This window comes from Anabrus simplex, chromosome 1 (genome assembly GCF_040414725.1).
Source record: "Anabrus simplex isolate iqAnaSimp1 chromosome 1, ASM4041472v1, whole genome shotgun sequence".
In the NCBI taxonomy this organism is placed as follows: Eukaryota; Metazoa; Arthropoda; class Insecta; order Orthoptera; family Tettigoniidae; genus Anabrus; species Anabrus simplex.
The window spans coordinates 1,290,744,763-1,290,760,146 of NC_090265.1; positions in this window are offsets into that span (position 1 = coordinate 1,290,744,763).

The window sequence follows — 15,384 nt, forward strand, 5'->3', positions numbered from 1 at the left end:
ATACTATTAATACAAAAAGCACAGATCTATATCCAACTTATTCTATCCCTTGCACCCATCTAATTGAAATATAAACACTTACCTCGGGGCTTAAACATGCATTGCAGCCCTGAACATATTTAATCTTACTAAAACTGAGCAAAGCAAATGCCGCACTGGCTTACATGTAACGATTAATTAACTGACTTGAGAAAACCTGTACTAGCGTATGAATAATACTTCGCATGCTTAGAACATAAGGACTTAGCAGCCATCTCTCCATCAGCGACGAATCACATGACCGCTATGTCACGCGTGCTTAGCACGTGGCAACAGCAGTCAGCACGAGGTTGAAGATCCCTTCCTCGAGTCCTGGATAAAACATGGTTGTCGTCTAATTGATCCTGGAATTGTCTGGAATGGTGATTTATTTCAGAAGAGCTGCTTCACCTCTTAGCGTGATCGTACACAAGATCTCAACCTTAGTGATGGTCTAACATTGACTATAGCCTCCGCGCAAATTTTAGTCCCGATCTGTACTACAAAAATTACTGGTTCTAGCCCGGTTGAAATCAGTCCTACACAGCGGTTATATCTGCACGGTTCGCACACGTTACTATCGCGATCTGTGAATGCGTTATAAATGTTTTATGTTGCTTAATAGCGTTATTAGCTCTTGTGAGCTAACTCACGGCGATTGAATAATAGTCTTACAACAGTTTCACAAATAAGTGTATCCAATAATTTCGTGAATTATGCCATGCCGCACTTGGCGTTTTGTAACTGCGAATATGAAGCGAGTGAGAACCGACTATCACTGACTACTGAGGGTCACAAAACGCTGAGAATCAATAAGTTTCTATAACACGACTGAGCAACTGGCATACAATAAGTGAGTAAGTGAGACAGAGCACAATGAGCGAATGAGATCGAATGAGAAAGCTTTCCCTTTGAAGCAACCTTTTCTAGCCTTAAGAAGACGCCGAACTCGAGGAAACTCCCCTCCTAACAGAGAGTTTTGCTTTGTGTCGGCCCTCCAGATGTCAACGGCCCCTCCTGTAAATACACACTTCTCTCAATTGACCACAACTAAATAATATTATCGACACCTACCATTCAATAATTCTGTTCTTAATTATGTGTAGAGTCAGATCTGTGGGATTTAGCTTAGTAGCGGATTTATTGATTTAAATTCCGATGATTCCAATCCTGGGAAAGAGAGATTTGTCAACCTGTGACAATTGTTCTGTAGATCCCCTCGTTTAAATCTAACCCCTTCCAGGTTGCAGCGGTTAGACTTGGTGATGGTAGGGTTCTCCATGAATAAAATCACGGCTTGCAGCTCAATTCCAACTCGAGGAATCCGTTCCTTCCGGACCAAATCCGGGTTCTCACGGCCTATGGCACGGGCATCCAGGGTTCCTGCCTTCACTCCCTGCGACTCTATGCCTCGCTAAATAAAAATTATGCTACAGTGTTCTACCTATAATAAATAAATTGAGGCATATTACGATATGGCTCAGTATCTTAAGCCTCGACACCAGAAAAATGTTTGTTAAATATTATGTGAGGTGTGTACTAATGTACGTGAGCGATACATGGATCCTGGGAAAACAAGAAAAGAACAGAATAAAAGCATCTGAAATGTGGTTTTAGAGACGATTAAACCGAACAAGCTGGACTGAATGAAAAAGTAAGTTTGTAGCGTTGAGATAAGTAAACGAAAAGGAGGAATCTTATCAGAGAAGTAGAGGAAAGGAAGGTGATATTGATCGGCTATCAAATGAGTCTCATTTGCAACATCGAGGAAAGGAAAGTTCTTGCAAAAGTAGGAAGATGATGACGAAGATCAATACATCCAAATTCTCAATGACGCAAATAAACTGCAGCTCCTATGAAGAGATGATGCTAACAATTGATGGGGAAAGTTGGTCCCAGCAACAAGGCATGGATTTTAGAAAACTAAGATGATGAGTTAACTTGTCGGGATTTGAAAAATCTAGACATCTACGTGAAGTTTTCTCCCAGTGTGCCATACACTATTACGGTCGGGTACTTTTCCCGATGCCAAATCTACTCGGAACGATGCATTCACTATTGCGTGTTTCTGTGGTAGTTTTGTGTGTGATGTGTTGTGTATAAATGAAGATGTGTGTTAATACGAACACAAACATTCAGCCCCTGAGATAAAAGAATTAACGAGACAAAGTTGAATCTCTGACCCGGCTGGAAATCGAACCTGAGGCCTTCTGGAGCGAAGGCCACTACGCTGACTATTCAGCCAAGGAGGCGTACAACGTATTACCCCCCCCAAAAAAGACCCGTGGCGCAACAGCTTCAAAGGGCCATATGACCGCTGCTCAGCCCGAAGGCCGGCAGATTACGAGGTGTCGTGTGTTCAGCATGACGAATACCCTCGGGTGTTATTCTTGGCTTACTAGACCGAGGTCGCCACCTCACCATCAGATAACTTCTGTATTGTAATGACGTAGGCTGAGTGGACCGCGAACCAGCCCTCAGATCCAGGTAAAAAAGACGTGACCGGTAATCGTACCCAAGGCCTCTGGGTAAGAGGCAGGCACGCTACCCCTGCACAGCGGGTCCGGCCTGCGTGTTACCCACATTAACATATTTTCATATTCCTTTTATAAGTCACTTTAAAATATAAAACTTTATATACATAATTATACCACTTAGTCTTTCGTTATATCCAACAAATCATATTTTATGAACGACGAATGGCTCCTGAATTTGTCAATATCAACACTTTTGAGTCTTTCCAAAGAGCGTCTGCTTTGGGATCGAATTCCTCTGAAGATGAATATAACTTATTAGGGTGGGATATTATCGGACCATTGGCCTATGAAATTTTAAAGAATACCGTAGATCACAACTTCAATTCACTGCATTACCTTTGTTCTAATTATGAAACACCAAGAAGTCAAAATTTGTCTCGCACTCTACTTAACGTCGTGGAAGCCTCTGATGCCGAGCTGTCTTATTTATACACTGTCAAATGCTACTGACCGAATAAGTTGCCGAGGTGGTACGGGCTGCGTAGCTGTGTAGAATTCAGGAAATCGTGGATTCGAACTCCATTATTGGTAGCCCTGAAAGTGTTTTCGATTTTTCCCTATTTTCACAACAGCCAATACTGGGAATGTAATGCCACGGCCGCTTCTTTTCGACCCCAATCCGTTTTCTTTCATCTCCTCGCCGAAATTCTGAGTTGGTGCAACATCAAACCACTAGTAAAGGAAAAGGAAAACAGATGCTACTGACTTCATCCAGGATCGAACACGCCATCTTGGAAACAGGAGACTAACAACTGGCACTGCGTTTAAATAATATTCATTTACTTTGGTTGATTGCTGTCAATAAATTACACATAAAAATATTAATATTTATATCCCGTTGTCCAACAGCTCTACATTAATTAATCCACGTAACCTGCTTTCCACTGTAAACAAGGCCAGAAATCACTCCGCTGATAAAACTCTCTGATTGATTAGAAACGTCTCGCCACGTGGAGAGGTGTGCAGAGAATTTAAAAACAAAACAGACCTTATAAACCACCAAAAGTTCGCTATCTGAAGTACAGTCTACGGAGTGTGAGAAGAATGATTTTCATTCGATATTATTATTGCGCTTGCTAAATGAAAACGAACTAACTTCGTAAAATCAGCTATTATGTCGAGATCGAATCTATAATTTTACATTCGTAAAAATAAACCGCACTGACCACGTGACTGAACTTCTATTGCCAATAAAAACCAGACAAATAACACAGAAATGGACAGAAATCTATATATATAATAACATCCCCTGACTGAGTGACTGATTGATTTATCATTGCCGAACCAAAACTACTGGACATAACGAAATTACATTTTTGGGATACTTTTATATTACAGTTTAGGTGCTCACTAAGGATGGCTTTTTGGATATTCCGTCTCGAAGAGGTAAAAAGGTGGGGGAAGGGAGGGTGAATTGTTTAAATGTGTGTATCTATATCTCAAAAAACTTTACAGTTAACAGACGTGAAAATTGGTATTTGGAAACTCTGTTAAAATAAAGGAACATGTATATTTTTTGTTTTCGGAAAATCCACTCGGGGGGGAGCGAGAAATGAAACAGGGCTTGAATTCGTTTTATGAGGATACTTATATCTCAAAAACTGAAGATGTTACAGAGGTGAAAACTGGCGCATGGTATCTCCCTTAAAAGTAAAGAAACATGTTGCTTTCTTTATGTTTCCGGAAAACCAATTTTAGGAGGATGAAAAGAAGTGAAAAATGGGGTGAATTTTTAGGATGAGTATATCTCAAAAACGTAACAAGTTAGAAAGCTAAAATTTGGTATTTGAAATCTCCTTTAAGAAATAAGAAGTACGCACTTCTTAAGTGGGTGAGGGCTGAAAAGGACTGAAAATGGGGTTGAATCCTTTTTATGGTTTATACGTATATCTCAAAAACTGAACGTGCACAGACATGGAAATTGGTATTTGGAACATCCTTTTAAAATAAAGAAACACATATTGTTTTGTTTTCGGAAAGTGTGTTTTCGGGAGTGTGTAATGTGGCATATGGCTTTTAGTGCCGGGAGTGTCCGAGGACAAGTTCGGCTCGCCAGTTGCAGGTCTTTTGATTTGACCCCTTTAGGCAACCTGCGCGTCGTGATGAGGATGAAATGGTGATGAAGACGATACGTACACCCAGCCCCAGTGCCAGCGAAATTAACCAATTAAGGTTAAAATTTCCGACCCTGCCGGGAATCAAACCCTGGACCCCTGTAACCAAAGGCCAGTACGCTAACCATTTAGCCATGAAGCCGCACTTTAAGGAAGTAAAAAGAAGTGAAAAAGGTGTTGAATTCCTTTTATGAAGATAGTTATAACTCAAAAACTGAAGTTGTACAGACGTGAAAATTTGTACATGGAATCTCCTTAAAAAATAAAGAAACACGCATTTTTTTGTTTTCGTATAATCCACTTAAAGGGGGCGAAAAGAAGCGAAGACTTTGGGCCAAATTCATAGTCAGCAATTATACATAAGTGGAACCCTGAAGTAATAAGGGATCACTTATAATAAGTATTCACTTGTATGAGTTTACATTTCACAGACAGGACTTAAAGAGCACACTCACTGGAGATGTGGCAATGCTGTATATTATGCCCATGCCTCCTGGATCGTGTAGTTCTAGCCGCTCAGGCTACCGAATAGTGGGATGATCTATTGTGTTTTGTTTATCGAAGGACATCGCACGACCACCCGCGACATTTTTGAGGTTAAAAGATCGTCTATATAGTATTTGGTTATCAGAATGGATAACAAACCAGTGAGCTGAGGTAGCACCTGCAAAAACTTGTGTCGGAGTACATGCACGTAATACAGAACAAGCAGACCGATACAGTTTCTCATCAGAATATGAATGACGTGGGAAAAACTTGTTAAGGACAATGCAAACTGCGAAAATGCCCAGAGTCTAATTTTTTTCTTAATATAATATGTTCATAGTTATCCAGGTACTCGAACCTATACAAATATTCATCCAAATGTAGAATATCGACGGCTTACTTCTAAAACCTCGTATCTTGCTTTTTCCACCAATTATTTTCTTTAAGACTGGTCACACCTCCCAGCCACATATTGATATGCAGCCCATCAGAACAATTTTCGTTGTGTTCACTTTCCTGTGCTAATGTGTAAAGGAAAATGAACCTTAAATGCATTATACTGTAGGAGTGAGTAAATACGTGATGAAAACAACATCCCTACTATACCGTATGGTAAGGTCCATTTTCCTTTACACATCAGCATAGGAAATTGATCACAATGAAAATTGTTCTGATGGACTGCATATCCATATGTGGCGGGGAGGCGTGGACAGCGTTAAGGAAAATAATGCGTAGGAAGTGCATAGGGACATACGAGGTTTTAGAAGTAAGCCGGATATATCTAGTCTTACAACGCTTTTAATGATTTGACAAATATATCCGTAACCGTTACGTTGTAATAGGCCTAATTACTTCCCCAGTAAAATGTAAATAGTACGTTTTGATGTGCGATGCCATAATTTCAGAAACTTCTGATATAATATGGAAACCTGATATAATTAACACAAATTAAACTTTAAAAAAATGGTGGTAGTGCAACACGTTCATTTTTCTTATAACTCAGTATAGTTTTTTACTATTCCATAGGCCTACAGTCTTGATAACTTATCAACTTGTAACACGTTTCCAATTAATTAACCGAAATACCGGTAATGACGATGGTGATGAAAATAATAATAATAATAATAATAATAATAATAATAATAATAATAATAATAATAATAATAATAATAATAATAATAATAACCTGAAATTAAGAGGTGGCATATAATCTCAAAACAATATCTTCATTAATGGTGTGATGGTGAGTCCTCTAGAGGTCATGTTCACTCTCTCACACGAAGGAACAAGAATATTCATAACTCTCACTTTACTAAAACGAAACCTTCTTTAAACTATTGGTCACGTTGCATTTCGACAGGATTTTCCATCTCCACTGTGTGCACGGAAAGCATTGTGTGAATGAAATGCAACAAATTCAGCAAAATCATTATCCTCCGTCTTGCTGCAACATAAGTTAGTCACTTAAGTGTGTGTGGGAGGTCCACTTATAGCAATACATGGGACACTTTAAGTAGGTAATATGAAATGAAACCTGGCTTATAAGGGTCACTTATATATACGTGCTGTCTATGAATTTGGCCCTTTATCTCAAATTAACATGTTGCAAACGCAAAATTTGGTATTTGAAAACTCCTTAAAAAATAAGGAAACGTAATTTTTATTTTCAGAAAAACAACTAGGGGTGCTGAAAATGACTCCAAAACGGGTTGAATATTCTTATGTGGATACATATATCACAAAAACTCAAGTTGGCTCTGACGTGAAAATTGGTATGTGTTATATCCTTTAAAGGAAAAGAGATACGTATTTTATGTTTTCAGTAAATCCACTTAAATAGCGGGGGCTGTAGGGGGGGGGGGGATAAGAAGTGAAGAAGTGAACGAGGAGTTGAATTATTTTTATGAAGATACATATATCTCAAAGACTGAATATGTTACAGACAAGAAGATTGTTTTTTTTAATCTCCTTCGAAAACAAAGAAATACTTTTTTCTTTGGAACACACACTTAAGAGGGTGAATTTTGAAGCTGATTATACCTACAGTATAACTCAAAACGTAACATGTTACAGACATGAAAATTATTATTTGGAATCTCCTTTAAAAATAAACAAACAGTCGGGCTGAGTGGCTCAGACGGTTCAGGCGCTGGCTTTCGGACCCCATCTTGGCAGGTTCGATCCTGGGTCACTCCACTGGTATTTGAAGGTGCTCAAATACATCAGCCTCGTGTAGGTAGATTCATCGGCACGTAAAAGAACTGCGAGACTAAATTTTGGCACCTGGGCGTCTCCGAAAAAGTAGTTAGTGAGACGTAAAGCCAATAACATCATTAATAAAGTAACACGTATAGTTTCGTTTTTAGAAAAGCCACTTAAATGGCTGGGAGGGGTGAAGGGAAGTGAGAAAATGTTGAATTATTTTTATGAGGGTACTTTTATTTCAAAAACTGGAGATGTGGCAGATTTGAACATTGGTATTTGGAATCTCCTTTAAAAATAAAGAAACACGTACATTTTTTTCGGAAAGCCCAGTTAATTCGGAGCGAGGGTGAAGGAAATGAAGAATGAGTTGAATTCGTATCATGAGGATACTTATATCTCAATACTGAAGATATTATAGGCATGGAAATTGGTACTTGGAATCTCCTTTAAAAATTAATAAGCACGTTTTTGTGTTTTCGGTAAATCCACTGAAGGGGCTGGGTAAAAATTGAAAAACGAATTTAATTCCTTATGAGTATACTTACATCTCAAAAACTGAAGATTTCACAGACGTAAATTTGGTATTTGGAATGAAAATTGTTATTTTGAATCTCCTTTGAAAATAAAGAAACACGAATGTTTGTTTTAGGAAAATCCACTTAAGGAGGCTGAAAAGGGATGAAAAATGGATGAAATCTTTTTATGGCGATACTTTATATCTCAAAAATGATGTTACAGACGTGAAAATTCGTATTTGGAATCTCCTTTAAAATAAAGAAACAAGTAATTTTTTGTTTTCAGAAAAATCCACAATCCACTTGGTGGGTGGAGAGAAGTTCTGAAAATGGGGTTGAATTCATTTTATGAGGATACTTATACCTCAAAAATTGAAGATGTTACAGGCGTGAAAATTGGTATTTGAAATCTACTTTAAAAATAAACAAACTCATATTAGTCTGTTTTCTGAAAAACCATTAAAGGGCGGAGGGTGAAGGTGAAAATAAGACTGTGAAGAAGGAGTTGAATTCTTTTTATGAGGATACTTATATCTCAAACTCTGAAGACGTTACAGACGTAAAAATTGGTATTTAGAATCCCCTTTAAAATAAGGAAACACGTCTATTTTTTGTTTTCGGAAAATCAACTTAAGGGATCTGAAATGGGGCTGAAAAGTGGGTTGAATTATTTTTATGATACTTAAACATAAAAAACTGAAAATGTTACAGACATCAAAACTGGTATTTGGAATCTCCTTTAAAAGTGAAGAAACACAATTTTGTTTGATTTCGACTTGAGATAGGACTGTTTCGCACATGTCGCGTGTTCCAGAGTTTTCACTGCCAGTAGCTGGTCACCTTAGCCCCAAAAGGCAATACCACAAACGTGATTTACAAAGAGGTACTGGGCTAAATGAAACTCAATTTTTCGGTGAGTTTTAATACTTTAGGAATTTTTAAATAATGTGTAAGTGCAGTAACGAGGAACTATTACTTTTATCAAATTATGTAATCCACGCGAGCAAATCCGCGGGTAATAATTCAACAATACACTCCATCCACGTAGTGCTTACGTAGTCTCATAAGTCGTCTTCTGACAGTGGTTTGATTTGCTTTATATCCCTGTTGGAGTCCTCGCCTACAGTTGACAACTATGAGGAATTTACACTAATTATGAACTGGTTAGCCAGAGTCCGTAATCCCACCAAACTCTCAGAGTTGTCCCTCTTCCTTCGTCACATGGTCGAAACACGTCAGCCCCTTCTCAGCTGTTACATGGGCAAGTCCTTCGTTAACCAAATCAGACATGAAAGTCGTTTTGCACTCGTTAACACTACTGTGCCGCCTCTGTGGTGTAGTGGTTAGCGTGATTAGCTGCCACCCCCGGAGGCCCGGGTTCGATTCCCGGCTCTGCATCGAAATTTGAAAAGTGGTATGAGGGCTGGAACGGGGTCCACTCAGCCTCGGGAGGTCAACTGAGTAGAGGTGGGTTCGATTCCCACCTCAGCCATCCTGGAAGTGGTTTTCCGTGGTTTCCCACTTCTCCTCCAGGCGAATGCCGGGATGGTACCTAACATAAGGCCACGGCCGCTTCCTTCCCTCTTCCTTGCCTATCCCTTCCAATCTATCCATCCCCCAGTTGTATCCCCGACCAAGAGTCTGAAGCTCCAGGACACTGCCCTTGAGGCGGTAGAGGTGGGATCCCCCGCTGAGTCTGAGGGAAAAACCAACCCTGGAGGGTAAACAGATGATGATGATGATGATGATGATGAACACTACTGTACTTGCTGACAGTCTGGTAAATTCTACGAATACAAATTGATTTTTATTTTCACAGCTAATGCAGGATACTTTTCACAAAATTTGAACATGTTTAAAATCAACTGTTTTTCACCACTTTTCACAGGCTTGCTAGACCGATTTTTCACAACTTCGGCCATCATTACACAACGATCTTATTCTTAATTAAACATGACTATAGGCTCAGTTAGACTTGGTGCGATATTTGCTATACGAAACAATCTCTCCGCACAAGTTTTACTTATTAAGATTACAATGCAAATGCAATATTCTGAGGTGTATTTAGTTATAAGATGCCGCAAATTTCGTGAAATAGGAAATATTGGTTGAACAATTTGTAAAGCCGGAGGCTAATCAGAATACGACCTTTCCACTTGCATTTATTTACATGAGGCAGCAAATTACACCCAAAAGATAATATCAATAAGACCTGCATTTTGACTATCTGGTAAAATGTTCATGAAGTGAATATGGATATTTTAAGTCGCATTACATTTCCTCTTTCTCTTCATGTACCGAGCGTGTTGGCTACGCGGTTAGGATCACATAGCTGTGAGCTTTCATTCGGGACATAGTGGGTTCGCTTCTCATTGTCGGCAGCCCTGAAAATTATTTTGCTGTGGTTTCCAATTTTCACCCCAGAAAAATTCTTAGACCGTTCCTGAGGATATTTATACCTCAAAAACTGAATATGTTCCAGACAACAAAACTGATATTTGGAATCTCCTTTAAAAGTAAAGAAACACAAAAAGAGCACGGTCACTTCCTTCCTTGTTCTATTTCATCACCATCATAAGACCTGTCTGGGTCGGAGTGACTTAGAAAATAACAATACCCTTGTGCAATTATATAGTGAGGAATAATGAATTATTGAACGATTATCTTTGCTAAGGAAATTAAAATATATAGCGCTTATGGTAATTTCGCTGGGACTCGTATTTAATAAAACAGCTGGCCATGGATGGTATCGATTACGTTCCACGAATGGAAATGTCTGTTTGGTACAGTTCTTTGGTCACGAATGTTGCGGTGTTTAACGAGGAGGCTGTGTTGTCCCGTCTTCCGCACTAAAGAGAGACAATGCCATAGACAGCGGGGGCGGGGACAAGGAACCCTCCCCGCCTTCCATTACAATTCTGTTATTCATCGCTTCTGGGAAGAACCATCAAGCTTCAATGATTTCCTAAGGTGCAACTGACACTTTGGTACAACCTGCTTACATTGTAGGAAAGTAAACGTCACTGTTCGCACTGAGAATTTAAGGGAATCGATCAGTAATGAATATGATGCCTTTTCGTGTTTGATGTCATCGAAATAGTGCTGAAGTACAGTGAGAATCATAAGTTTTTGTTGAGATCATACGAAACAGAACGTGCTCGATTTATTAGCATATGGCTGCAGTGTTTTGGTAACTTCGTAAAATACTTTTATTCATTGAACCATTGTTCGCATTTTGACCATCTCCGAATCCTTCTATAGTGATACAGTGGTGATCAATATAATTGTTCGTAAACAGAAGAATATTTCGTGTTGTTTCTTTTTATAAACAGACTTTATTGACATAGATATTTGTATTGTGCGTGACATTAACAATATTTGAGACATCGAAAATATCAAGCAGCTATTTTTTTAACTATAAAAACTGGTCATTACTGCAAGGTTCTTTCAATACTCACGGTATAAGGTACTGCATATCTAGAGCTTGTTGACTCTCATACGGAGCTAATCCAATGTACAATATCCTATCGTAAGCGGGACAGAACGTTTTTGTTAAATTGAATGCAAGAAGGTGTTACAGAACAATGGGTACGGCGTTTTCACTTGAGTGCTGTTGATATAAACTCTGTACTGGGAAGAAACCGCATCACGAAGTCTTTATCGCGTCGTCGGCGTTTAGAAACGGTTTTCGAGCTACAGAATAATATGAAGTGTCAAGACGGGAAATATCTTAATCTTTCGTTACGATACACGGTGTGTTATCGTTGTTAAATATGTTCAATAGTGTTCACTCTGATGATATTAACAGTGTTTAGTGAGAGTGTAAACTATCAATATAGTAAAATTAACATGGACGGTCGCCTTACAAATTTCGACTTTAAGAAACAGTACTCTGTGAAGTGTTCTGAGTCTGGTGTGTATAGAAATACAGCAGGTCATGTGCTTCGTCCAGTTGCTGCAAGTGCGTTTAGCAAGTACGTGCGCCCACTTGTTACACGTGACGGTGGTGACATAGTGTTGGAAGTTGAATGTGGGCCTAATAAAGGGCACATGTTCCTCTCGCGTTTGTGTCAGGGCTCCAAGGGCCCTTGTATACTGTTTGCTAATTCTTGGCTAACTCCTAATCAGTTTCAATTTGTGAGCGGGCGTGAGACTGCCAAAGACTGGAAGCGATCTATTCGTCACTGTGGTCGTAGTATGAAGCTCCTCATCTCGAAGGGTGTCCTTGGACCTCTTCATCCTCCCATGTGTGAATGTGGAGGCTGCCGCATTGCACTGCCGAAGGTGAGTACTAATTTTTAACTCTCATCTTATGGGGTCGTATTTTTGATACTATATTAGGTCACAGAAACCACGTCCATAGCTGAGTGGTCCTCGTCTTGGATTATAGTCGTCTGGGTCCGGGTTCGATTCCCGACGAGTTAAATGATTTTAATCATACACGGTTAATTCCCTTGTCCCCAACGTTACTAAAACTCACACACCACCCACAACACTACCCTTCACCAGAATAACACGCAGTTTCCTAAACACGACAGACCCCACCCACTCTCGTTGGAGAATTTGCCACACAAGGACTGCACCAGGCTAGCAACAGCTACACAAAATTATTATTATTATTATTATTATTATTATTATTATTATTATTATTATTATTATTATTATTATTACACAGACCAAGGATAGATTATTCTTACAAACGGCCACACAAGACAATTAACTGATAATTTAATAATATCTGACAGTGTAATTTAAGTATATATACTAGCAGTTATTCGCGGCTTCGCTCGCGTGGATTTCGTGATTTGATAAAAGTACTCGTCCCTTGGCACTGTACTAAGAGATTATCTGAAAATCCCTAAAGTATTAAAACTCACCGAAAAACTGAGTTTCATTTACCCCAGAAACTCTTTGTAAAACACGTTTTGGTATTGCCTTTTGGGGCTAAGAAGACTATCCGACATAGAACTGTACATGTAAGAAGCAGTCTTGTCTCAAGTCGAAAAAAACCCCACATATTTCTTTATTTTTAAAGGAGATTCCAAATGCCAATTTTCACGCCAGTAACATTTTCATTTTTTGAGATATATCCTAATGAACAATAATTTAACTCATTTTTCACTTATTTTCACCCTCGGTAAGTGCCTTTTCCGAAAACAAAAATGTACATGTCCTTGTATTCTTAAAGGACCAAGTTTCTTGTCGTAACATGTTAAGTTCTTGACGTATACTGTAGATATACCGGTACTCATTTAAAAAATTGATCCCCTTTTTCAATTCTTTTCAGCCCCTTAAGTGAATTTTCCGCAAACAGAAAAAACGTGTTCCATTATTTTTAAAGCAGATTCCAAATACCATTTTTCACGTCTGTAACACCTTCTTTTTTTGAGATATAACTATTCTCATAAAAAGAATTCAACCTCTCCGCTTCTTTCCACTCGTCTTCCCCTTTAAGTGAACTTTCCAAGAGCAAAAAACCGTGTTTATTTTTAAATGAAATTCAAAATACTAACTTTCACGTCTGTAAGAGCTTCAGTTTTAAAGATATAAGGATCCTCTTTACTTATTTTCAAATCCGCATAAGTCGATTTTCCGAAAACAAAAAATTCATGCTTCTTTAGTTTCAAAGGAGATTTCAAATACCAATTTTCACGTCTGTAACCTTCAGTTTTGCCATTCGTATTTCCCGTGCTTACCGCACCACCTCTACTGATGAAGCTCTTCTTATTGCAGGCATTGAGCCACTATTTCTGACGGCGATAGCAAAAGGTGAACTCACTTTTTTGAAGAAAAACAAAGTGCCGCCATTGCCCATTCTGAATACCACTCTAGAGCAACATTGTCATTTTCTACAGTCTGATCACCCAAGTCTCTTCAAAAACTTCATTTATGAAAATTGTTCAATTACCCATGACTGCTTTATTTACACACATGGATCTCGCATACCAATCACAGATGAACAGGACAGAGTTGGATGTGCCTTCGTTGTTCCTGAAAACGATTCTGATGAGTTCTCATCCCGATACAAACTCTCTTCCACATGCTCTATTTTTCAGGCTGAACTGTGGGCGATCAAGTCTCCGATCGAATGATGCAAATCTAACAATAAGAAATCTCGGTTATTAAGTGATTCGCAAGCTGCGCTGAATGCGATAAATAATAAATATAATCTGAATCCAATAGCTGTAGCTATTAGAACCACAGCTCAACAAAGTCCGCACATCTGTTTTGACTGGATTCACGGTCATTGTGGAATATCTGGAAACGAGAAAGCTCATCTACTGGCGAAAGCAGCGGCTACATCTAATTTGGAAATTTCTTATGACAAAACGTCACCTAGCTACGCTAAAAAATCATAAAGAAGCACGTAATCCATCAATGGAACAACATTTGGACTTCTTCCACTAGAGGTCAAGTCACCAGAGAAATATTTTTCCCTGAGGTTTTCAACCGCCTGCAAAGTAACGTGTTGGTGCCAAGCTTTGAAATTACCCAATTTTTGACTGGTCATGGCAAATTTGGTTACTATTTTCAGCGATTCAGAATCGATCGTTCTGATGGCTACGTGTGCGTTTGCGGATCCTCACAAACTGTGGATCACCTACTGTTTGAATGTGCTGCATTTGAAAGAAGAAGGTATGACTTGAACTACCATTTGAATTAATGCAACATTGCATTATCAAAACCCCTGTATCATTTGTCTAAGAAGCCGTGCTGTTACAAATATTTTATTAACTTCATCCACTTCATTTTCCGTCGATTAGATAAATGAATTCGTTTTCATTGTAAATCTGAATATGTATTTTAACTGCAACCCAAGTATACTATGTAAAATAGGGTTCCAAACTGCTTTGGATATTCAATAATAATAATAACATAATAATAATAATAATAATAATAATAATAATAATAATAATAATAATAATAATAGCATATAATTTTCTACATAAGAATAATTCAACTTTCACTTCCTTTCACCCTCCGTCTTAAGTGAATTTTCCAAAAACCAAAAAAATACGTGTTTCTTTTTTATAAAGGCGTTTTCAGATACCGGTACCAATTATCATAACTGTAACATCTTCAGTTTTTGAGATATATGTATCCTCATAAAAATAACTAAACTAATATTTCACTGCCCCGCCCCTCCCCCCAGTTGATTTTCCCCCCTAAAATGCATGTTTCTTTATTTTTACAGGAGATTCCAAATACCAGATTTCACGTCTCTGACATCTTTAGTTTCTAAGATATACGCATCCTTATAAAAAATAATTCCTTTTTCACCCCACCACCCGCTCGTTAAGTTGATTCAGCCCCCACCCCTCTCCAAAATGCGTGTTTCTTTACTTTTAAAGGATATTCCAGCTATCAATTTTCACGTCTGTAGCCTTCAGTTTTTGAGATATAAGTTTCCTTTCACACTCCCCCCTTAAGTGAATTTTCCGAAAACAAAAGAATACATGTTTATTTATAAAACAGCTTCCAGATACCAATTATAACGGCTGTAACATC